Source organism: Triticum aestivum, chromosome 1D (genome assembly GCF_018294505.1).
Source record: "Triticum aestivum cultivar Chinese Spring chromosome 1D, IWGSC CS RefSeq v2.1, whole genome shotgun sequence".
Classification (NCBI taxonomy): domain Eukaryota; kingdom Viridiplantae; phylum Streptophyta; class Magnoliopsida; order Poales; family Poaceae; genus Triticum; species Triticum aestivum.
The window spans coordinates 447056222-447083206 of NC_057796.1; positions in this window are offsets into that span (position 1 = coordinate 447056222).

The following is a 26985-nucleotide window of genomic DNA, read 5'->3' on the forward strand; positions in this document are numbered from 1 at the left end:
TCTATCCATGGAGATGCACAGCAACAAGGGGGAGAGTGTGTCTACGTACCCTCGTAAACCGAAAGCGTAAGCATTTGACAACGCGGTTGATGTAGTCAAACTTTTTCTAGCTCCGACCGATCAAGCACCGAACGTACGACACCTCCGAGTTCCGCACACGTTCAGCTCGATGACGTCCCTCGTCTTTTTGATCCAGCAAGGCGTCGAGGTAGTAGATGAGTTCCGTCAGTACGATGGCATGGTGACGGTGATGGTGAGGTGATTCGCGCAGGGCTTCGCCTAAGCACCGCGAGAATATGACCGGGGGTGTAAACTGTGGAGGTGGGCGCCGCACACGGCTAACAATTAATGTTGTGTGTTCTAGACGCCCCCTTCCACACATATATATAAGTGGGAGGGAAGGAGAGGCAGCCAGGGGGTGCCCCAAGTAGGATTTGAATCCTACTTGGAGTATCCCTAAGTGGCGCCCCCTCCTTTCCTTATTTTTTTGACAGAAAGACTGTAAGGGAACCCCCTACAGTATAATTGGTGCAACAACCCCAAATTGCAAGTACCATGCCTTGAACCTGGGTGGGTGGGAAGGCATCAGCCCCTTCCCACCACTAGGCTATGCCTTAATTTGCCCTCCTTTCCTTATTTTACCGGAGAAGAAAGGGAAGGGGGAAGAGAGAAAGGAAGGGGGAAGAGAGAAAGGAAGGGGGGCCGAACCCCCCTTTTCCTTCTCCTATTCGGCCTCCTGCCAAAGGTGGGGACGTGCCACCCCATGTGGGCTGGTGTGTTCCCCTCTCATGGCCCATATGGCCCATATATTCCTCCCAGGGGTTCCGGTAACCCCCTGGTACTCCGATAAATACCCGATACATTCTGGAACACTTCCGGTGTCCGAATACTATTATCCTATATATCAATCTTTACCTCTCGACCATTTCAAGACTCCTCATTGTGTCCGTGATCTCATCCGGGACTCCAAACAACTTTCGGTCACCAAATCACACAACTCATATAATACAATATTGTCATCGAACGTTAAGCGTGCGGATCCTACGGGTTCGAGAACTATGTAGACATGACCGAGACATCTCTCCGGTCAATAACCAATAGCGGAACCTGGATGCTCATATTGGCTCCTACATATTCTACGAAGATCTTTATCGGTCGAACCGTTAGGACAACATACGTTATTCCCTTTGTCCATCGGTATGTTACTTGCCCGAGATTCGATCGTCGGTATCTTCATACCTAGTTCAATCTCGTTACCGGCAAGTCTCTTTACTTGTTCCGTAATACACCATCCTGTAACTAACTCATTAGTCACTTTGCTTGCAAGGCTTCTTATGATGTGCATTACCAAGAGGGCCCAGAGACACCTCTCCGATACTCGGAGTGACAAATCCTAATCTTGATATATGCCAACCCAACAAACACCTTCGAAGATACCTGTAGAGCATCTTTATAATCACCCAGTTACATTCTGACATTTGATAGCACACAAGGTATTCCTCCGGTATCCGGGAGTTACATAATCTCATAGTCGAAGGAATATGTATTTGACATGAAGAAAGCGTTAGCAATAAAACTAAACGATCAATATGCTAAGCTAACAGATGGGTCTTGTCTATCACATCATTCTCCTAATGTTGTGATACCGTTATCAAATGACAACTCATGTCCATGGTTAGGAAACCTTAACCATCTTTGATCAACGAGCTAGTCAAGTACAGCTTCACTAGGGACACAATGTTTGTCTATGTATTCACACATGTATTTGGCTTTCCGATCAATACAATTCTACCATGAATAATAAACATTTATCATGAATAAGGAAATATAAAATAACAACTTTATTATTGCCTCTAGGGCATATTTCCTTCAGTCTCCCACTTGCACTAGAGTCAATAATCTAGATTTCATTGTAATGATTCTAACACCCATGGAGTCTTGGTGTTGATCATGTCTTGCTCGTGGGAGAGGCTTAGTCAACGGGTCTGCTACATTCAGATCCGTATGTATGCTGCAAATCTCTATGTCTCCCTCCTTGACTTGATCACGGATGGAGTTGAAGCGTCTCTTGATGTGTTTGGTTCTTTTGTGAAATCTGGATTCCTTCGCTAAGGCAATTGCTCCAGTATTATCACAAAAGATTTTCGTTGGACCCAATGCACTAGGTATTACGCATAGATCGGATATGAACTCCTTCATCCAGAGTCCTTCATTTGCTGCTTCTGAAGGAGCTATGTACTCCGCTTCACACGTAGATCCCGCCATGACTCTCTGCTTGGAACTGCACCAACTGACAGCTCCACCATTCAATATAAATACGTATCCGGTTTGTGACTTAGAGTCATCTGGATCAGTGTCAAAACTAGCATCGATGTAACCATTTACGACGAGCTCTTTGTCACCTCCATAAACGAGAAACATATCCTTAGTCCTTTTCAGGTACTTTAGGATGTTCTTGACCGCTATCTAGTGATCCACTCTTGGATTACTTTGGTACCTCCCTGCTAAACTTATAGCAAGACACACACCAGGTCTGGAACACAACATAGCATACATGATAGAACCTATTGCTGAGGCATAGGGAATGACTTTCATTTTCTCTCTATCTTCTGTAGTGGTCGGGCATTGAGTCTGTCTCAACTTCACACCTTGTAACACAGGCAAGAACCCTTTATTTGACTGGTCCATTTTGAACTTCCTCCAAACTTTATCAAGGCATGTGCTTTGTAAAATTCCTATTAAGCGTCTTGATCTAGCTCTATAGATCTTGATGCCCAATATATAAACAGCTTCACCGAGCTCTTTCATTGAAAAACTCTTATTCAAGTATCCTTTTATGCTATCCAGAAATTCTACATCATTTCCAATCAATAATATGTCATTCCACATATAATATTAGAAATGCTACAGAGCTCCCACTCACTTTCTTGTAAATATAGACTTCTCTGAAAGTCTGTATAAAACCATATGCTTTGATCACCTCATCAAAGCGTATATTCCAACTCTGAGATGCTTGCACCAATCCATAGATGGATCGCTTGAGATTGCACACTTTGTTAGCACCTTTAGGATCGACAAAACCTTCTGGTTGCATCATATACAACTCTTCTTTAAGAAATCCATTAAGGAATGCAGTTTTGACGTCCATTTGCCAGATTCCATAATCATAAGATGCGGCAATTGCTAACATGATTCGGACAGACTTAAGCATCGCTACGGGTGAGAAAGTCCCATCGTAGTCAACTCCTTGAACTTGTCGAAAACCTTTTGCACAAGTCGAGCTTTGTAGACAGAAACATTACCATCAGCGTCAGTCTTCTTCTTGAACATCCCTTTATTCTCTATGGCTCACCGATCATCGGGCAAGTCCACCAAAGTCCATACTTTGTTTACATGGATCCGATCTCAGATTTCATGGCCTCAAGCCATTTATCGGAATCTGGGCTCATCATAGCTTCTTCATAGTTTGTAGGTTCTTCATGGTCTAGTAACATGACTTCCAGAACAGGATTACCGTACCACTCTAGTGCGGATTGCGCTCTGGTTGACCTACGAGGTTCAGTAGTAACTTGATCTGAAGTTTCATGATCATTATCATTAGCTTCCTCTCTAGTTGGTGTAGGCATCACGGGAACGGTTTTCTATGATGAGCTGCCTTCCAATTCGAGAGAAGGTACAATTACCTCATCAAGTTCTACTTTCCTCCCACTCACTTATTTCGAGAGAAACTCCTTCTCTAGAAAGTTTCCATTCTTGGCAACAAAGATCTTGCCTTCGGATTTGTGGTAGAAGGTGTACCCAATTGTTTCTTTAGGGTATCCTATAAAGACGCACTTCTCCGACTTGGGTTCGAGCTTATCAGGCTGAAGCCTTTTGACATAAGTGTTGCGACCCCAAACTTTAAGAAATGACAGCTTAGGTTTCTTGCCAAACCACAGTTCATACGGTGTCGTCTCAATGGATTTAGGCGGTGCCCTATTTAACGTGAATGCAGCTGTCTCTAATGCATAACCCCAAAATGATAGTGGTAAATTGGTAAGAGACATCGTAGATCGCACCATATCTAATAAAGTACGGTTACGGTGTTCGGACACACCATTACGCTGTGATGTTCCAGCTGGCGTGAGTTGTGAAACTATTCCACTTGTTTTAAATGCAGGCCAAACTCGTAACTCAAATATTCGCCTCCGCGATCAGATCGTAGAAACTTTATTTTCTTGTTACGATGATTCTCCACTTCACTCTGAAATTCTTTGAACTTTTCAAATGTTTCAGACTTGTGTTTCATTAAGTAGATATACCCATATCTGCTCAAATCATCTGTGAAGGTCAGAAAATAACGATACCCGCCGTGAGCCTCAACACTCATCGGACCGCATACATCGGTATGTATTATTTCCAATAAGTCATTAGCTCGCTCCACTGTTCCGGAGAACGGAGTTTTGGTCATCTTGCCCATGAGGCATGGTTCGCAAGTATCAAATGATTCATAATCAAGTGATTCCAAAAGCCCATCTGCATGGAGTTTCTTCATGCGCTTTACACCAATATGACCTAAACGGCAGTGCCACAAATATGTTGCACTATCATTATCAACTTTGCATCTTTTGGCATCAATATTATGAATATGTGTATCACCACAATCGAGATTCAACAAAAATAGACCACTCTTCAATGGTGCATGACCATAAAACATATTACTCATATAAATAGAACAACCATTATTCTCTGATTTAAATGAATAACCGTCTCGCACTAAACAAGATCCAAATATAATGTTCATGCTCAACGCTGGCACCAAATAACAATTATTCAGGTCTAAAACTAATCCCGAAGGTAGATGTAGAGGTAGCATGCTGTAACATCCCAAATTTTCAATTTGGAATGTTATACATAGACCATTCATGCATATCATATTTCTGTTGCATTTCGTTTTGTGATCCTAGAAATTCTAAGCAACTCAAGGACCCTCGGAGAGAGTTGGAGATTTCACTGTTTTCATATTTGAATTTTATCAAATATTGAAACGAGGATTATTTGTTTTAATTATTTTTCACTCTGAAAATATTTCATATTAAAATATATGAGAGGAGATAATATGACTTCTCCAAAATAAATGAAATATTGGAGGAAAAATATTAAAGTCAAATATTTGATTTTATTCGGATTTTTTTGTTATTTTATTTGCATTAGAAAAATTGCATGTTTTCAAAATTGCATTTTAGGGCCAAGAAAATTTTCATCTTGTTCTAAATATTTTATTTAGACGGTGAAAATTTGTTTTGGCATTTTTAGATTTTTATTTATTTTTCTAGGATTTATTTTCGGCGGAATCTGTTTAAAAAAAAAGAGCCCGCTGGACCGAATTGGGCCGAGGCCCAGCTGGCCCAGCCACCCCGCGCCGCAGTCTCCCTCGCGGAGACCGCGACCGCCACGCTGCCGCTCGCCGTGGCCGAGTCGGCCACGCCCCCCTGCCCCATCCCGCAAGCCACCACCCCCCTTTAAAAGCCGACCCGGGGCCCCCCTGGAGCCCCAAGCCGGAGCCGCCGCCGCCGCCGCCGCAAGCCGCCTGCCCCCGCCGCCTTGCGCCGCTGCTGCCGCCGCCGCCGCTCGCCGCTGCTGCCGCCGAGCCGCCCCGCCTCGCCGCGCCGCCGCAGAAGCCGCCGGAGCCGCCGCCGATCCGATCCGATCTCGCCGTTCGGTTTTTTTTGGTTTAGGTAAAAACTGTCGGTTTATTTTTTTTATAAAACCCTAGTTTCGTTTTTTAGATCGGTTCGCCGGTTTTCTCGGTTTAGTTTATTTAGCGGGCGTTCGTCCGTACGTTCGTTTAACGAACGATTTCGCTCGTTAGTTACAGACAACGAACGTTCGTTCGTTAGCCCGTTCGTCAGTTTTTCTTTTTGTCGGGTTTTTCGCGATTATTTTCGATCGCGATTTCTGATCCGATTTTCGTTTTAGTTTATCTTTTCGCTCGTTTATCGGAATCAGGCAATTCAAGCGCCTAGATCTTCGTCTCAAAACCCTCTTTCTGTTTAATCAACTTGAACAAGATTTTGGTACTATAAAATTTGACTTTAGTTCAGATTAGTAAACAGGTCTTGTTTCTTTCGCAGTTTGAGTTTTCGTTGCTCCGTTTGATTTGATTCTTTTTGCAAACCAGAGTTCTTAAGTTGAACTTTCTGGTTAATTCTTCTTATTTGAGTTTTGCCCGTGCATCTGTGATTGATTGCTTATGTATGCTATTGTTTGCTTGTGATAGAATTCCCGGAGTGCGAAGCGTGCTACTACGAGTCCCTAGGTTTTGTGGATCGTCAGCAAGGCAAGTAACACATTGATCATACTCTTTTCATACGCAGTTTTTATGCATTAGCTCCAATCCTCAAACACTGCATGATTAGGATGTGATTAACTTGTGGGTATTGGGAAGTAGTTGATGAGGTAGAACCTATTGTCCTGTTATAGTCAAACCCTTGGGAGTTACTTCTACGTATTGCTTATATTGCTATGCTATGCTTGTAGACGTGGTTTGGGTGAGCGAATCCATGACATATGTGAGTTGTTAATTAATGGTGAGCGAATCCATGACAGATGTGAGATTGTTAATTAATGGTTCAACTTAAGGTGGGAACTTAAATACACATCTGGGTGGATTGCTTGTCGGGCACCTGGAGAATCCAGTGTTGTCCTAGGATATCCCGGAGTACCCGTGTGATCATCCTAAGGTCCGCCACCCAGGCTCAAAGGGAACTCAGATATTTCATGCTAGAAACTTCCGTGTGCAGCCACAAGCTATTATGGGCTCTAGCATAGTTGAGTAAGTTGCGTGAGCTCTTGAAGAGGTGGACTAGCAGATGTAGAGGGATGTAGGTTGGTATAGTCTACCCGGAGTAAAGATTTAATGTTTTTGAAAGACTGTGTCTCGGTCATCCGTTTCTCAAACACTATGTAGTGCGAGAAATCCAACGGAGGAGATCGAGTCTTGTGGGGAAAAGTGCGCAAACCTCTGCAGAGTGTACAATCTAATCATGGTTAGCCGTGTCCCCGGTTATGGACATCTTGAGTATCTAGTACTTGGATTATCCTAAGTATCTCATCACTCTAATTTAATATTGTTGGTTGATAATTACTTTAATCGGGATTGAGTTGGAGGAACCTTCTCAATGATGTTTCAACTACCATGATAGTTAAAATAAAACTTATTTCTTTGTTGTAGGAAAAAATTGGCTTTTCGCAAAACTATAACCATAGAGCTTTCCACCAGCCAAATATGCATGTAGTGATAGCATTATTCTGTTCTTGCTCTACTGTGTTATAATGCCAGCATATTCCATGTGCTTACCCGTTTTCGGGCTGCAACGTACTATGTTGCAGACTTTTCAGACGAGGAGTAAGGTTCGTTAGGTCGTTGCCGTGCAGCTCAGCTATGCCGTTGGAGTTGATGGACTCACTTTATCTTCCAAGCCTTCCGCTGTTATCATATTAGATGGCCTTAAGCCATATTTATTGTAATAAGTTCTCTTCTGAGACATTCGATGTAATAAGTGTGTGATTGCTACTCTGTTATAAATCCTTCGAGTACTGTGTGTGTCAGCATTACCGATCCAGGGATGACACTGAAGCATAGAGACTTGACCGTTTGAGGTCGGCTCGCTACAAGATGGTATCAGAGCACACGCTGAGTGTAGGACACGACCACTAAGATAAGCCATAGGTCACTCTTCTCTACTCATTTCTGACTCTCTCCATTTTCTACTCTTAGGATGGCGGATTCGAGGAACAAGTTTGCACAACAGGATGAAGACACCCCCTTTGGACGCCACTTGAAGGAAGTCACTAGGTACCTGAACATCGGAATACCAAGCTTCACCGGGACTTACAATGCCACTTTACCAGAAGAGGAGCGCTGGATGATTCAAGTTCAAGTTCCGAGAAGGACGTTCTCGCCAACCACTAAGCCCATAGAGTTTTCTTTTGATGCACCAACCTGGAGTCTAGGCAAGAGCATGGCAGCCCACATTACCATGGGACGCATTGGAGAAGTGTACAACAAGGATCTTAAGGACACTATCTATCAGATATGTGGGCGCCGAGATGAGCAATGGGAGATGATCAGCACTAAGAAGGACAGATCCATTGCAGCTTTCATCCAGGAGTTAAACCAGCACATTCGACGCCAGGAGAATCAGATGTGCACAGACATGATAGATTTGAAGAAGGCGAAGACAAGGATCATCGAGCTGGAAGAAGTTAAGTCTACACGCGATGGATATGAGGAGGAAATTGCCACACAATTGGAGAAGAATGACGACCTGATAAAGAAGATCGGAATATTCATGGGAGACCCCGCGCCAGGAGGAGAGGACGACGATTCCACTTGCCCGGAGAACTACATCATCATCGATGACACCGACTCCGACCCCAGTGAAGATGACTTTGAAGACGAAGCTGGAGCAGACATCATGGAGTCTTCCACCGATCAAAATTTCTAGATGACCACCAAATAATTCGTAGTATTCCCCCATGTATATAGTAGTAGTTGAGCACTTTCAACGATAGTTCTAGACCGTTTGTATGCCCTTGCTTGCTTGATTGAGTGAAATGATTGTGTTTGTCTCATGTGCATATGGGTAGTGCTTTCTCACTAGACCCCTTTTCTATTCTAATCTCTCCCCTCTAAACCCATCAGATGCCTCCGAGACGTGACACCGGATTTGCCTTCCCGCCGGAGCTCACTCAGTTGATCCAGCAGTAGAATGCCTTGATGCAATTGTTAGTCCAGAACCAAGGCAACAACAACAACAACCCGCCTCCAGTTGACAACTTAGCTCACTTTCTGAGGTTGCAGCCGCCGGTGTTTTCCAGTAGCATCGAGCCTATAGTTGCTGATGATTGGCTACACCGTATTGGAAGGGAGTTGACCACCGCAAGTTGCACAGATGCTGAGAAGGTGCGCTTTGCCGCACATCAATTGGATGGACCAGCAGCCTCATGGTGGGAGAATTATACGGCCACTTTCCCCATATCCAACATCACTTGGGATCAGTTTCAGCAAGCTTTCCACACAACCCATGTCTCAACTGGAGCTATGAATATGAAGAAGCGTGAGTTTCACAACTTACGCCAGGGGAACCGTACTGTAGCTCACTACGTGGATGAGTTTAGCAAGTTATCTCGCTATGCCCCTGATGATGTGGCCACAGATGCCGCGAAGCAGGAGAAGTTTATGGAAGGGCTGAATGATGAGATGAGCATGCAGTTGAGGGTGGCAACATTCAACAACTACCAGGAGTTGGTAGATAATGCTGTTATGATTGAAGGGAAGCAACAGCAGATTGAGAGCCGTAAGAGGAAGTACGGGCAAGGAAAAAACAACTCAAGAGCTCAGCAGAAGCCTCGTCTAACCCCGAACTCGGGAGGACTTGTTCATAACCATGGAGGTCATAACCACACCGGAGGAAGTTCGCATAACCACAATGGTTCTAAGAATGGGACTGGGAATGGAACAAGCAACAATCAGAACCGCTCCAATCCAGCCACACTCGCCAAGAGAGACCTAAGTCACATTACTTGCTTCAAGTGCGGGAAGACTGGACACTATGCCACGGAGTGCCCTGAAGCGAAGAATGGAAACGGTAACGGGAGCGCTGTGAAGAAGCCCAATCCATTCAACAAAGGACAAGTGAACCACGTTAACATGGAGGAGGTTGAAGAGCAGCCAGACGCGGTTATCGGTAAGTTTTTGGTTAAGTCTTTTACCGCCCTTGTTCTTTTTGATACTGGTAAATCGCATTCATACATATCAAGGGGATTCGTGGATAAGTTTAAACTACCAACCCAGACCCTTAGGACCCCTCTGTTAGTGAGTTCACCTGGAGCAGGGTATATGGCTAGCCGATGGTGCGACCAGATACCCTTAACCATTGGTAGCCATGTTTTCCCGTCAGACCTAATAATTTTGGAGTCACAAGGATTGGATGTGATATTAGGCATGGACTGGATGTCAAAGAATGGAGGAAACATTGACTGTGCTAGTACGTCGATTTATCACACCACCCCGGAGGGAAACAGGATCAAGTATGTATCTAGGCACGCGCCTAGGAGGAGCCAAGTAAATTCCCTCTCAGGAGTTGTTCAAGAGGAAGTACCTGTCCTAAAGGATTACCCAGATGTATTTCCAGAGGAATTACCAGGCATGCCGCCAGATCAAGACATCGAGTTTTTGATAGAACTGTTGCCAGGCACCGGGCCTATATCGAAGAGACCATACCGGATGCCCGCAAATGATCTAGAGGAGATTAAGAAGCAGATCAAGGAGTTATTGGAGAAAGGTTACATTCGACGAAGTTCATCACCATGGGAAGCCCTAGTGCTCTTGGTCGAGAAGAAGGATGGATCATTGAGAATGGTTGTTGATTATCGGGCGTTGAATGAAGTGACGATTAAGAACAAATACTCACTCCCGATGATCAATGATTTGTTTGACCAGTTGCAAGGAGCTAAGGTGTTTTCGAAGATCGATTTGCGATCAGGGTATCACCAGCTAAAGATTCGAGAGAAGGATATACCAAAGACAGCATTCACCACACGGTACGGGTTGTATGAATATACGGTCATGTCATTTGGACTGACTAACGCCCCTGCTTACTTCATGACCATGATGAACAAGGTGTTCATGGAATATTTGGATAAGTTCGTTGTGGTGTTCATTGATGATATAATGGTATACTCGAAGAATGAGGAGGAGCACAAGGAGCATTTGCGTTTAGTTCTCGAGAAACTCAGGGAACATCAGTTGTATGCCAAGTTCAGCAAATGTGAGTTTTGGTTGAAGGAAGTTGGATTCCTTGGACATGTTATATCAGGAGAAGGTATAGCAGTAGACCCCACCAAGGTTCAGTCAGTCACTGAATGGTTGGCACCCACTTCAGTAAGCGAGATCCGCAGTTTTCTCGGACTCGCAGGATACTATCGGAGATTCATTGAGAATTTTTCCAAGATTGCGAAGCCAATGACGGAGTTATTGAAGAAGGATACCAAATTTAAATGGACGGAAGAATGTGAGGCAAGTTTTCAGGAGTTAAAGAAACGTTTGACTACAGCCCCAGTGCTGATTTTGCCGGATATACGCAAGGGTTTCCAAGTGTATTGCGACACCTCTCGCCTAGGACTTGGAAGTGTGCTTATGCAGGATGGGAGAGTTGTTTCGTATGCCTCACGACAACTTAAACCGCACGAATTGAATTATGCCACACATGATTTGGAGTTAGCAGCTGTAGTGCATGCGCTTAAGACTCGGAGACATTACCTTATTGGAAACCGTTGTGATGTGTACACGGATCATAAGAGTTTGAAGTAAATTTTCACACAGAAGGAGCTGAACCTTAGGCAGAGGAGATGGTTGGAGCTTATAAAGGATTATGACATGAAGCTTCACTATCATCCAGGCAAGGCTAATGTCGTAGCAGACGCTTTAAGTCGGAAGAGTTATGCTAACACCCTAGTAAGCACGGGATTTCCAAAGGAGTTAGCAGAGGATCTCAGGGAACTTCGATTGGAGATTTTTCCTAGAGGTTTTTTTGCAACAATGGAGGTTCAGTCTACATTGTTAGGAAAGATTCGAGAAGCTCAGAAGGATGACAAAGAGATTGCCGAGCTAAAAGAGAGAATGAGCAAAGGAAAGGCCAAAGGCTTTTGTGAGGATGAGCACGACACCTTATGGTTTGTGGACCGTGCTTATGTGCCCAATAACACAGAGATCAGGAAGTTAATACTTTAGGAGGCTCATGACTCACCATACTCGATACACCCTGGAAACACCAAGATGTATTTGGATTTGAAGGAACGTTTCTGGTGGACTGGTATGAAGAAGGATATTGCCGAGTATGTTGCCGTATGTGATCTATGTCAAAGAGTGAAGGCAGAGCATCAAAAGCCAGCAGGATTGTTACAGCCTATGCCAATACCCGAATGGAAGTGGGATAAACTTGGCATGGATTTTATCACCGGATTGCCTAGGACCAAATCAGGGTATGATCTATATGGGTAGTAGTTGATCGATTGACCAAAGTGGCTCACTTTATCCCAGTGAAAACCACCTATACAAGTGCGAAGTTGGCCAAGATATACATGACCAGGATCGTATGTCTGCATGGAGTTCCGAGGACCATCGTATCAGATAGAGGAACACAGTTTACCTCAAAGTTTTGGCATCAGCTGCACCAGACTTTGGGTACAAGCCTGGAGTTCAGTACAACTTTTCACCCGCAGACAGATGGACGGACTGAAAGAGTCAACCAGATTCTGGAGGATATGTTGAGGGCTTGTGTGCTAGATTATGGATCTAGTTGGGATGACAATTTTCCCTACGCAGAGTTCTCATACAACAATAGCTACCAGGCCAGTTTGAAGATGTCACCGTTCGAAGCCCTGTATGGACGAAGGTGCAGAACACTGTTGATGTGGGATGAAGTTGGAGATCAACAGTTGTTTGGACCAGATTTGATCAAGGAGTCTGAAGAGAAGGTTAAGTTGATTCGCGATAGACTAAAGGTAGCTCAGTCCAGGCAGAAGAGTTATGCAGATTCGAAACGCAAGGAGGTAACCTATGAAATTGGAGATAGAGCATATCTGCGAGTGTCACCTCTGTGAGGAGTGAAACATTTTGGAGTTAAGGGAAAGTTAGCCCCAAGATTTGTAGGACTGTATCGTGTTTTGGAACGTATGGGAGAAGTTGCCTACAAGTTGGAGTTACCTGAAGGACTGTCAGGAGTTCATGATGTGTTCCATGTTTCACAGTTGAAGAAGTGTCATGCTGAGATGGCCGATATACCACTAAGAGATACAGTGCCCTTGGAAGCAATTCAGTTGGACAGTGATCTGACCTATGAGGAGAAGCCAGTCAGGATTCTTGAATTTGCCAGTCGAGTCACCCGCAGCAATGTTATCAAGTTTTGCAAAGTTCAGTGGAGCCACCATACCGAGGATGAAGCCACCTGGGAACGAGAGGATGATCTTCGCAAAGACCACGCACACCTATTTTCTAGCCAACCCGAATCTCGAGGGCGAGATTCATCTTAAGGGGGGTAGGTTTGTAACATCCCAAATTTTCAATTTGGAATGTTATACATAGACCATTCATGCATATCATATTTCTGTTGCATTTCGTTTCGCGATCCTCGAAATTCTAAGCAACTCAAGGACCCTCGAAGAGAGTTGGGGATTTCACTGTTTTCATATTTGAATTTTATCAAATATTGAAACAAGGATTATTTGTTTTAATTATTTTCCCTCCGAAAATATTTCATATTAAAATATATGAGAGGAGATAATATGACTTCTCCAAAATAAATGAAATATTGGAGGAAAAATATTAAAATCAAATATTTGATTTTATTCGGATTTTTTTGTTATTTTATTTGCATTAGAAAAATTGCATGTTTTCAAAATTGCATTTTAGGGCCAAGATTTTTTTTTTATAAAACCCTAGTTTCGTTTTTTTAGATCGGTTCGCCGGTTTTCTCAGTTTAGTTTATTTAGCGGGCGTTCGTCCGTACGTTCGTTTTAACGAACGGTTTTCGCTCGTTAGTTACAGACAATGAACGTTCGTTCGTTAGCCTGTTCGTTAGTTTTTTTTTCTCGGGTTTTTCACGATTATTTTCGATCGCAATTTCTGATCCGATTTTCGTTTTAGTTTATCTTTTCGCTCGTTTATCGGAATCAGGCGATTCAAGCGCCTAGATCTTCGTCTCAAAACCCTCTTTCTGTTTAATCAACTTGAACAAGAGTTTGGTACTATAAAATTTGACTTTATTTCAGATAAGTAAATGGGTCTTGTTTCTTTCACAGTTTGAGTTTTCGTTGCTCCGTTTGATTTGATTCTTTTTGCAAACCGGAGTTCTTAAGTTGAACTTTCTGGTTAATTCTTCTTATTTGAGTTTTGCCCATGCATCTGTTATTGATTGCTTATCTATGCTATTGTTTGCTTGCGATAGAATTCCCGGAGTGCGAAGCGTGCTACTACGAGTCCCTAGGTTTTGTGGATCGTCAACAAGGCAAGTAACACATTGATCATACTCTTTTCATACCCAGTTTTTATGCATTAGCTCCAATCCTCACACACTGCATGATTAGGATGTGATTAACTTGTGGGTATTGGGAAGTAGTTGATGAGGTAGAACCTATTGTCTTGTTATAATCAAACCCTTGGGAGTTACTTCTACGTATTGCTTATATTGCTATGCTATGCTCGTAGACGTGGTTTGGCTGAGCGAATCCATGACAGATGTGAGATTGTTAATTAATGGTGAGCGAATTCAGGACAGATGTGAGATTGTTAATTAATGGTTCAACTTAAGGTGGCAACTTAAATACACTTCTGGGTGGATTGCTTGTCGGGCACCTGGAGAATCCAGTGTTGTCCTAGGATATCCCGGAGTACCCGTGTGATCATCCTAAGGTCCGCCACCCAGGCTCAAAGGGAACTGAGATATTTCATGCTAGAAACTTCTGTGTGCAGCCACAAACTATTATGGGCTCTAGCATAGTTGAGTAAGTTGCGTGAGCTCTTGAAGAGGTGGACTAGCAGATGTAGAGGGATGTAGGTTGGTATAGTCTACCCGGAGTAAAGAGTTAATGTTTCTGAAAGACTGTGTCTCGGTCATCCGTTTCTCAAACACTATGTAGTGCGAGAAATCCAACGGAGGAGATCGAGTCTTGTGGGGAAAAGTGCGCAAACCTCTGCAGAGTGTACAATCTAATCATGGTTAGCCGTGTCCCCGGTTATGGACATCTTGAGTATCTAGTACTTGGATTATCCAAAGTATCTCATCACTCTAATTTAATATGGTTGGGTTGATAATTACTTTAATCGGGATTGAGTTGGAGGAACCTTCTCAATGATGTTTCAACTACCATGATAGTTAAAATAAAACTTATTCCTTTGTTGTAGGAAAAAATTGGCTTTTCGCAAAACTATAACCATAGAGTTTTCCACCAGCCAAATATGCATGTTGTGACGCCCCCGATTCAATCATACACTAATCATGCACGCAAACGTGTACGATCAAGATCATGGACTCACGGGAAGATATCACAACACAACTCTAAAACATAAATAAGTCATACAAGCATCATAATACAAGCCAGAGGCCGCGAGGGCTCGAATACAAGTGCTCGATCATAGACGAGTCAGCGGAAGCAACAATATCTGAGTACAGGCATAAGTTAAACAAGTTTGCCTTAAGAAGGCTAGCACAAACGGGGATACAGATCGAAAGAGGAGCATGCCTCCTGCCTGGGATCCTCCTAACTACTCCTGGTCGTCGTCAGCGGGCTGCACGTAGTAGTAGGCTCCTCCGGGGTAGTAGGAGTCATCGTCGACGTCGGCGTCTGGCTCCTGGGCTCCAACATCTGGTTGCGACAACCAGGTAGAAAGGAAAGGGGGAAAAGAGGGAGAAAAGCAACCGTGAGTACTCGTCCAAGGTACTCGCAAGCAAGGAGCTACGCTACATATGCATGGGTATATGTGTAAAGGGCCATATCGGTGGACTGAACTGCAGAATGCCAGAATAGAGGGGGATAGCTAATCCTGTAGAAGACTACGCTTCTGGCAGCCTCCATCTTCCAACATGTAGAAGAGAGTAGATTGAAGTCCTCCAAGTAGCATCGCATAGCATAATCCTACCCGGCGATCCCCTCCTCGTCGCCCTGTTAGAGAGCGATCACCGGGTTATATCTGGCACTTGGAAGGGTGTGTTTTATTAAGTATCCGGTTCTAGTTGTCATAAGGTCAAGGTACAACTCCGGGTCGTCCTTTTACCGAGGGACACGGCTATTCGAATAGATAAACTTCCCTGCAGGGGTGCACCACATAACCCAACACGCTCGATCCCATTTGGCCGGACACACTTTTCTGGGTCATGCCCGGCCGCGGAAGATCAACACGTCGCAGCCCCACCTAGGCACAACAGAGAGGTCAGCACGCCGGTCTAAATCCTATGGCGCAGGGGTCTGGGCCCATCGCCCATTGCACACCTGCACGTTGCGAGGCGGCCGAAAGCAGACCTAGCCTAGCAGGCGTTCCAGTCCAATCCGGCGCGCGCCGCTCAGTCGCTGACGTTACGAAGGCTTCGGCTGATACCACGACGTCGAGTGCCCATAACTGTTCCCGCGTAGTTGGTTAGTGCGTATAGACCAAATGGCCAGACTCAGATCAAATACCAAGAACTCGTTAAGCGTGTTATTTTGAAGTAACCGCGGACGCCGTCCAGGGCCAGGCCCACCTCTCGCCTAGGTGGTCTCAACCTGCCCTGTCGCTCCGCCACAAGATCCACTCGCGGGTACTCCTACGAGCCGACCCGACTTTAGTCACCACAGGTATCATGTATAAAGTATATAAGTATATACCCGTGATCACCGCCCAAGTGATCACGGCCCGATAGTATAGCACAGCAGACGGACAAGAATGTAGGGCCACTGATGGAAAACTAGCATCCTATACTAAGCATGTAGGATTGCAGGTAAAGGTAACAACAGTAGTGGCAAAGACAGGCTATGCAGCAGAATAGGATTAACGGAAAGCAGTAACATGCTACACTACTCTAATGCAAGAGTATAGAGAAGAATAGGCGATATCTGGTGATCAAGGGGGGGGGGGGCTTGCCTGGTTGCTCTGGCAAGTAGGAGGGGTCGTCAGCTCCGTAGTCGAACTGGGCAGCAGCAGCGTCGGTATCGGAGTCTAGCGAGAGAAGAGGGGGAAGAAACAATAAATATAATGCAAACATATGCATGACGATGCATGACATGACAATGAGCATTGTTAGTGGGGCCCAATCGCGGTAGTAGGTGATACCGGCGAAGGGGGGAAACATCCGGGAAAGTATTCCCGGTGTTTCGCGTTTTCGAAGAGATGAACCGGAGGGGGAAAGTTGCGTGTTCGATATGTTAGGGGTGTGTGGTGAACGAACGGGCTGCGTATCCGGATTCGTCTCGTCGTTCTGAGCAACTTTCATGTAGAAAGTATTTTCATCCGAGTTACGGATTATTTTATATGATTTTCTAAAGTTTTAATCATTTTCTGATTTTAATTATTGATTTAAATCCAACATTATCCAGAACAGTATGGGATGACGTCAGCATGACGTATGTGTGATGTCAGCAGTGAACAGTGCGGTTGACTAGTCAAACCAGACAGGTGGGTCCAGTGGGACCCACATGTCAGTGACAGAGCTTAACTAACAGAGTTATTTTAACCTAACTAACCTAATCAGCGAGTGGGGCCCAGTAGTGAGTGAGAGATTAGGGTTTTAATTAGCTAAACTATTTAATTAACTAATTATTCTTTTATTTATTTCGTTTATTGAGGTGGGGCCTATAGGTCAGTGAGACAGGGGCGGCCCAGTCAGCAGTTGAGTCAGTCAACTGGTCAACAGGGGGCCCTGGGCCCACCAGTCAGTGGCCCAGGCGGTGGGACCAGCGGCGCCAGGTCAGCGCGGCCGGCTCTCGCCGCCGGCGACCAAATGCACGGCGCTGACCCGCCGGAGTTCGCCGGAAAATGCGCACAGGGCACGGATCCGTGCGCGCATGGGCTCGTTCGAACGAGCATGAAGAGGCGCATCTAGTGGTGGCGGTGGCGTGGCCGGAGATGGCCGGAAGTGACGGCGGCGAGCCCATCGGCGGATGGTCGGAGTCGGGCGTGAGTGGATCCAGCGCTAGGGGGCACGGGAAGGCATGTGCGCGCGCATTGGGTTCCTGGAAGCTCCAGGAACACGGTGACGGGCTCAGGCGAGCAAGACGACGGCTGTGGCGACGGCCACGAGCTCGTCGGCGGCGGACAGAAACGGGCGCGGTGGCAAACTAGCTACGGTGCGCTAGGAAGCTAACGGAGAGGGCGGGAGGCGGAGGAGCTCACCGAGCGGCACACACGGAGGCCGGTGAAAGGTTTAGTAGCAGCAGAGGGGCGTCGCCGGAGTTGGTGAAGAGCGGCGGCGACAGGAGATGCGGAAGAAGGGGACCGTTGCAGCAGCGCCTCCGAGCTCCAGCTGCGGCCACCGGTCGACGAGGAAGACGATGGCGGAGACGACGGACACGCTGGCGAGGCGAGGCGATGGCTGTGGTCGCGCGTTTCACGGCGGCGGGTTCATGGCGGCGTTCAGACGCGGTGGGGAACGAAGGGGAGAGGGAGGTGGATCTGAGAGGGGAGGCGCAGAGGCCAAGAGGGAGAGCGGGGGCGAGTGGGAGGCGGGATCAAGGAGGCGGGGGCATGGCGGCCTTATCCTCTCCTCGACGCCGACGAGGGGGTCCGGCGGGGACGTGCCCCTGTTTCGACCCTGGTCGGGGGAACAGGGAAGGGGAGGGAGCGACCGAGGGAGGCGGCTGGGCCGGCCGGATGGGCCAGGTGGGCCGGCCTGGCTGCGAGCTGGGTCGTCTGGTCCAGGGGGTCCTTTTCTCTCTTGTCTTCTGCTTTTGTATTTTCTTTTCTTTTCCTTTTCTGTTTTATTTAATTTAGGGCATTTAAGTATTTTATAAAATTGTGTCTTCTACACCATAATTACCTATGCCATTTTTGGCACTGCCCGAACATTTTTGTTTCAACTTTTGAAAACTTTTGTTGTTTGACATATTTTGAATTTGACTTTTGAACGGGTTTTGAACTAACGAGAGTTTAGTAACAGTAAACAGAGATGACATGGCATCATTAGGAGAGTTTTACTGTAGCCTAATTATCCGGGCGTTACAAATCTCCTCCACTACAAGAAATCTCGTCCCGAGATTTAGGAGGTAGAAGGAAACAGTGCAGGGTATTCATCACGTAGGCGATCCTCGCGTTCCCAGGTGGCTTCATCTTCAGAATGGTGCGACCACTGGACTTTGAGGAACTTGATCGCCTTCTGACGTGTGCGGCGTTCAGCTTGGTCGAGAATGCGGACCGGATGCTCTTTATAGGAGAGGTCCTGCTGCAATTCGAGCACTTCATGATCCACTGCTCGGATTGGGTCCTTGAAGCAACGGCGGAGCTGTGACACGTGGAACACATCGTGAACCTGAGAAAGGTTCGGCGGAAGTTCAAGTTGATATGCCACTTTTCCACGCCTTTCGAGAATAGTGAATGGGCCAATATAGCGAGGAGCTAGCTTGCCCTTGATCCCGAAGCGGTGAGCACCCTTCATTGGTGTAACTCGAAGATAAGCCTTTTCGCCGGGTTGATAGACCATGTCTTTATGATGACGGTCATACTGACTCTTCTGACGTGACTGAGCAGTCTTGAGATTCTCACGAATAATGCGGACTTGTTCTTCGGCATGTTGGATAATATCCGGACCGAAGAGTGGACGTTCTCCAGTTTCTGACCAGTTCAGAGGGGTTCGGCACTTTCGTCCATATAACACTTTGAAGGGGGCCATCTTCAGACTAGCTTGATAGCTATTATTATAAGAGAACTCAGCATATGGGAGAGATTCCTCCCATTTCTTGCCGAAGGAAATAACACAAGCTCGAAGCATGTCTTCGAGAACTTGGTTGACGCGTTCAACTTGCCCTTGCGACTGAGGATGAAAGGCAGTGCTGAAAGACAGATGAGTTCCCATAGCTTCTTGGAAACTTGCCCAGAATCTTGAAGTGAATAAGCTGCCACGGTCTGAACTGATTACCAATGGAATACCGTGAAGTGAGACAATTTTGGACATGTAGAGGGTTGCCAGCTGACTAGCAGTGATCGTTTCTTTGACAGCCAGAAAATGCGCAACCTTAGAAAGCCGGTCAATGACGACAAGAATAGCATCATTACCTTTCTGCGATTTGGGAAATCCAGTGACGAAGTCCATCTCAACATGGTCCCATTTCCATTCAGGAATAGAGATAGGTTGCAGAGTTCCAGCAGGCCTTTGATGTTCTGCTTTGATACGACGGCAAACGTCACACTCAGCAACATAACGAGCAATGTCTTGCTTCATATTAGACCACCAGAATCTCTGACGGATGTCTTGGTACATCTTTGTACTACCAGGATGGATACATAGAGGCGTATCATGAGCTTCTTTCATAACTTCCTGAGTCATATCCAGGTTTTTCTCTGCACATGGCACCACTAGGCGGCCCTTGAAGTACAAAGTGCCATCATCAGCAATAGTGAAGAATGAGGGCTTTCCTTCTGCGAGGTAGCGCTTAATCTTGTGGGCTTCAGAGTCATATCCCTGTATTCTCTTGATGGAGTCCAAGAGATCTGGTTCGACAGCCAGGGTATTGAGGGAACCCTGGGAAACAACACGGAGGTTCATCTTGCGAAACTCCTTAGGAGGGGGAGCGAGTGCACCCGGAGGAACAATATGGAGGTTCAGCTTTCTGAATTCTTCAACAAGCGAGGGCTGAACTTTGTGAACCTGGAGGTGGTTGCAGTAAGACTTGCGGCTCAAGGCATCAGCCATTACATTAGCCTTGCCTGGCGTATAGGAAATACCCAAGTCAAAGTCTGCAACAATCTCCATCCATCTCTGCTGACGGAGGTTCAGGTCTGGCTGAGTAAACAGATACTTCAGACTTTGGTGGTCAGTGAAGATCTCGCAACGATTACCGAGAAGGTAATGTCGCCACTGCTTCAGCGCATGAATGACAGCAGCAAGTTCGAGGTCGTGAACTGGGTAGTTCTCTTCGTGAGGGCGCAATTGCCGAGAGGCATAAGCAATCACTTTGCGGTCTTGCATTAGGACACAGCCTAATCCTTGACGGGAAGCGTCGCAGTAAATGACGAAGTCCTTCTTAGTATCAGGTGGAGCTAGCACTGGGGAAGAAGTCAACTTGTCTTTGAGTGCCTGGAAACTTTCCTGACATTTGTCTGTCCATTGGAACTTGACGCCCTTATGCAACAGGTTAGTCAGAGGCCTGGCGATCTTGGAGAAGTTCTCGATGAATCGACGGCAATAGCTGGCGAGACCGAGAAAACTTCTGACTTGCTTAACGTTCTTGGGAGGAGTCCAATCAAGGATAGCCTGGACTCATTCAGGGTTGACGGCAATACCATCCTTAGAGATGACATGCCCAAGACAGGTTACTTCGGGTAGCCAGAATTCACATTTGGAGAACTTGGCATATAGTTGATGCTCTCGTAGCTTTTCTAGCACAAGACGAAGATGTTCAACATGTTCCTCTTCGTTCTTGGAAAATACCAGGATATCATCCAGATAAACCACGACGAACTTGTCGAGGTAATCCATGAATATATAGTTCATCAGACGAGAGAAGGTGGCTGGAGCATTGGTTAAACCGAAAGACATCACGGTGTACTCGTATGAACCATATCGAGTCACGAAGGCGGTCTTTGGGATATCCTCTTCACAAACACGGATCTGGTGGTAACCCAACCTCAAGTCGAGTTTAGAGAACACTGACGAACCAGCCAGTTGATCATACAAATCATTGATCCGAGGAAGAGGATACTTATTCTGAATGGTAGCTTGGTTTATAGGACGGTAGTCTTGGACCAATCGGTTTGTCCCATCCTTCTTCTTGACAAAGAGAGAAGGTGCTCCCCAAGGAGAGCAACTTGGGCGAATGAATCCTTTGTGAAGAGATTTGTCGATTTCCTCCTTAAGCTCAAGGAGTTCATGCGGCGGCATCTTGTAGGGTCGCTTGGCTATAGGAGTGGTGCCTGGTTTCAAGTCGATGATGAATTCGAGAGCTATAGCAGGGGGAATCCCTGGAAGTTCTTCAGGAAAGACGTCGAGGAATTCACGCACGACGGGAATGTTTTCAATGCCCTCGAGTGGTGCAGCGTTCAATGCATAGAGCCTTGCCTCGATATTTTGCACCAGATGAGCTTGGTAAGTAACTATTTCATCTGAAGGGTGTAGCAGATGGATGGTCTTAGTGGCGCAAACGATTGAAGCAGTATGCGCTTTTAACCAATTCATTCCCAGAATGAGGTCAATGCTACAGGACTTCAGTACGATGGGAGAGACAAGAAACTCCAGTCCTTCGATTTCAACGGGGACGTCGTTGCAAATCATGGAGGTTCGACATTGGCCCGCAGGGGTGTGTACTAATAGTGAAGCATTCATGTCTTCGCTTTTAATTCCATGCATGAATGCAAAATCTTCTGACATGAATGAATGCGATGCACCTGTATCAAATAAAACGGATGCTGGTACTGAATTTACGAGGAGTGTACCCATCACGGTAGCAGGCTGGTCTTGAGCTTCATTGAGATCAACGTGGTTGGCATGGACACGACCATAGGACTTGGCATTGTTGTTGCGGGGCTGGTTGCTTCCATGGCCAGTTGCTGGAAGGCCCAGTTGATTCTGGTTCTGGTCGCATTCTCTAGCACGGTGTCCTGGTTGAGTGGGAGCAGGAGCTCGGGGTGGTGGCGCTGGAAGCCTTGGCTGCCTAGTTGGAGGAGTAGGCAGTCGAGGTGCAGCATAGGTCTGCCTTGGGGCAGGTGCAGTTGGCTGGTACATGCTGTTGGGAATCCATATCTTACGCTTCTGCGAGGGCGGGCCCGAAGATGAGCCCGTGTCACGGTTGCGCCTGTGAGAGCTCTTGTATTCCTGCAGACCAGTTTCGACATTGATGGCCTTGTTCACCAAGGTGGCGAAATCAGTAAAGTCATGCACTAGAAGTGCGAGCTTGATGTTAGCTTGAAGGCCATCACGGAACTTCTCCTGTCTGCGTGCATCAGTTGCAACGTCCTCTTCAGCATAGCGAGACAAGTCCAGAAACTCCCGCTGATAAGCTTCAACAGGTTTGTTGCCTTGGGTGAGGTTACGGAACTCACGCTTCTTCCGGTCCATGACTCCCTGAGGAATGAAGCGGGCACGGAAAGCAGCTTGGAAGTCTGGCCAGGTGATGATTGTTCCAGCTGGCAGAGTATGCCTGTGGCTGTCCCACCATTGAGCTGCGGGTCCCTTCAGGAAGAAGGAAGCAAAGGTGACATAGCTGGCAGGGGCTACATCGGCAGACTCCATCTCATAGGTGATGTCACGGAGCCAGTCATCAGCATCCAGAGGCTGAGTTGAGCTGCGGTACACAGTTGGGTTGAGGCGCATGCAATCCTGCAGAGTTACTGGGGTTGGCTGCTGGTCCATATTGGGGTGAGGAAACTGAGCCATCATATTTTCCATGAATTGGCGGTTCAGTTCGAACTGTTGGATCATACCAGCCATGTACTCAGGTGATGGTGGGGCATTGCCACCACTACCACGACCACCTAGTCTACCATCCTGCTAATATATAATAGGGGTAGTTCAGCATTGAGAAATTTGCAAAGACAAGAATCATTCATGATGAAACATGCATAATGAAAGGAGCACGATAGCTGCTACATAGTAGTCGGCATAACTTACAAAAGGAGTCATGCATAGAGTTCAGTACACAGAGTTCAGTACATAGACTAAAACACCATAGGCGGCACACAGGCTCGCGGCGAATGCATCTAACACTAAAAAGCAAGCCTACATCAGTCCCAAGAGGTACTGTGGAGGTAGGTGGAGCCTGAAAGCTGGTAGTGTCGCATCGGGAACTCCACGTCAGCAACCTAGGGTCCGCGAATACTCTGGTGTAGAACCTGACGCTCAGGTGGCAGAAGAGGACCAAGTGCGGGAGAGTAGCCTCCCACATCTGGCCAGCCGACACCCTGGGGCATCACAGTCCTGGCTGGGTAGATCGCAGAACGGAGCAGCTCTCTAGATCGGACAAAGGGGTGCAACAGCGTCAGAGCACGGTAAAGGTGCTGACGGGTTGTGTACAACTCGTGGCGAAGAGCTCGGTTAGCTCGATCTAGCCCATCAGCATGCAGAACCAGGTTCTGATGGTAGAAGGGCTCTCGGGTGACAGTGGAGTAGGCAGCAGTATAGTATCCCTCCGCACCAACATCAGATGCGATAGCAATGTGCCTGAAAGGGGTGGTGTCCAACTCCCGATACTCTCCACGAAGACGTGTCAGAGCAGCTTAAGCAGCATCGTGGACAGCCATATCGATGGTTACTCCAACACCATGAGCGGTGTGCAGCACAGTAGTGGAGTCATACTCCTGAGAGTAGAGGTGGACGATGGCACGGTACTGCTCCTGGTTAAAGTCCTGGTACTCCTCGTAGACTGTGTACTCAGGATGCCAGCGATAACCCAGATAGGTCATCATCTCAGCTAGCACAGCAGGTGATCCCGAGGCACCAATGGCCGTCGTGTGGCGCACGACCTGCCTCGTGGGTTCCATTTGAAAGCAAAGATGTTTCAAAGGAGTCAAATGATAGTGTGGGAATTGTTCAAAGTACTATTCTAAGAAATAACTATGGCTTATCCAACTTTGGGGTGAATGTGGTCACGGGATCCTAGTGTTAGAGTTAGTAAATTCGTTTAACCCGAGTAGAAGAGAGTTCAGAGTCCTAGAGTAAAGGTCGAGGAGTAAAAGATCCTAGTACCACCCAATGGCGATGTGGGCCCGTAAGACACACAGCCATGTTAGTAAAAGTTTTGTAATGTCTAGACTCGACTTCGGCCAAGGAGTGTGGAAGGGGGGTTCCTACGAACAGTCGGCTCTGATACCAACTTGTGACGCCCCCGATTCAATCGTACACTAATCATGCACGCAAACGTGTACGATCAAGATCAGGGACTCACGGGAAGATATCACAACACAACTCTAAAACATAAATAAGTCATACAAGCATCATAATACAAGCCAGGGGCCGCGAGGGCTCGAATACAAGTGCTCGATCATAGACGATTCAGCGGAAGCAACAATATCTGAGTACAGGCATAAGTTAAACAAGTTTGCCTTAAGAAGGCTAGCACAAACGGGGATACAGATCGAAAGAGGCGTAGGCCTCCTGCCTGGGATCCTCCTAACTACTCCTGGTCGTCGTCAGCGGGCTGCACATAGTAGTAGGATCCTCCGGGGTAGTAGGAGTCGTTGGCGACGGTGGCGTCCGGCTCCTGGGCTCCAGCATCTGGTTGCGACAACCAGGTAGAAATGAAAGGAGGAAAAGAGGGAGAAAAGCAACCGTGAGTACTCATCCAAAGTACTCGCAAGCAAGGAGCTACGCTACATATGCATGGGTATATGTGTAAAGGGCCATATCGGTCGACTGAACTGCAGAATCCCAGAATAAGAGGGGGATAGCTAATCCTGTCGAAGACTACGCTTCTGGCAGCCTCCATCTTGCAGCATGTAGAAGAGAGTAGATTGAAGTCCTCCAAGTAGCATCGCATAGCATAATCCTACCCGGCGATCCCCTCCTCGTCGCCCTGTTAGAGAGCAATCACCGGGTTATATCTGGCACTTGGAAGGGTGTGTTTTATTAAGTATCTGGTTCTAGTTGTCATAAGGTCAAGGTACAACTCCGGGTCGTCCTTTTACCGAGGGACACGGCTATTCGAATGGATAAACTTCCCTGCAGGGGTGCACCACATAACCCAACATGCTCGATCCCATTTGGCCGGACACACTTTTCTGGATCATGCCCGGCCACGGAAGATCAACACGTCGCAGCCCCACCTAGGCACAACAGAGAGGTTAGCACGCCGGTCTAAATCCTATGGCGCAGGGGGTCTGGGCCCATCGCCCATTGCACACCTGCACGTTGCAAGGGCGGCCGAAAGCAGACCTAGCCTAGCAGGCGTTCCAGTCCAATCCGGCGAACGCTGCTCAGTCGCTGACGTCACGAAGGCTTCGGCTGATACCACGATGTCAAGTGCTGTCGTGGAATTGTCACGGCAGATGTCCTCGTGCTAGGACTTAGTCGCGGAGCCATCGCAGCTAGGAAGCTTGAAGGGGTTATGCGGGACAAGGAACACGAGGGTTTATACTGGTTCGGCCCCTTACGGTGAAGGTAAAAGCCTACGTCCAGTTTGAGGTGATATTGATTAGGGTTACGATCGCCAGGGAGCTAAACAGCTATGCCCGGCTCTCGATCAGATTGTTGTCGTCCCTAAACCGCTACCGGGTCGTCACTTTATATAGGGAGGCCGACGCCCAGTAGCCCTTAGAGTCCCGGCCGGCTCATAAGAGTGTCCGGCTCGGACTCTAAACAATACTTGCCTTACACTACAAGTTCTACTATAATGATGATTGTAACTACGGGCCTTAAGCCATATCCGGGTCTCAGCCCATCTCTGGCCCATTGTCTTCAAGCTTGGCTCCGGGCTTCTGGCATTGACCACGCGAGTAACCCGGCCCCTCCTGGCGGGTGACTCTAAGGTCTATATCCTCAACATTAGGCCCCAGATTGATTTGAGCCGGCTCATGTCAATCTTCAACTCTTCTGACAGAAAAAACCTCCGACTTACCATTTATGAGAAGGCCATAACCCGGAGTGACGTCATCTTCTGGACTCCGGATAATCCGCCATGACGTCATCCTCCATTAAGTCCGTTTTTTACTCCGCCAGATCCGCAACGGATCTTTGCTTTTACTGCCATTCCGAAAATCGAGGCGTCGTGGGGGGGGGGAGATAACCACGCCGTGGTCTCCTTGAATCTCGCGCCCACTTATGACCTTGCCTTATAAATAGGCCGGCCCAACAGGTTCTTCTCACGCTCTCTTCTTCCTCCTCACGCCGTCGCTCCTCTGCCCGAGCTCTGCCACTGCCGCCGCCGTCGCGCCCCTGGTCTTCATCAACCCGGCCGCTGCATCACCCTGATTCGGACCAGATAACGGCGGCGACTTCCGCTCTTCTCCAACTCCGGTGAGTCTCCTTTGCCCTGTCAGATAGATCTACCGTAGGGTTCGCCTGAGTTCTTCGCGTTCATCGCCATTGCCACAACCCTCAGTAGTTCTCGTAGCCACTGTACTTGGTTGATCTTTAATCTTGCATAAAGTTATTGCGGTAGTTGTTTAAGCCTCATTTCAAGTACCAGTAGATCTCCTTCCACTGTATAGATGCTTCGTTCGAGCTCAAGAACTCCCCTGCGTCCGCATTTTAGGTCTAGAAAATTTTCTTTGCTCCAACCATTTTGATCCAAAAAAGTTACGGTAGTATGCGAAACCTGTTTTACCAC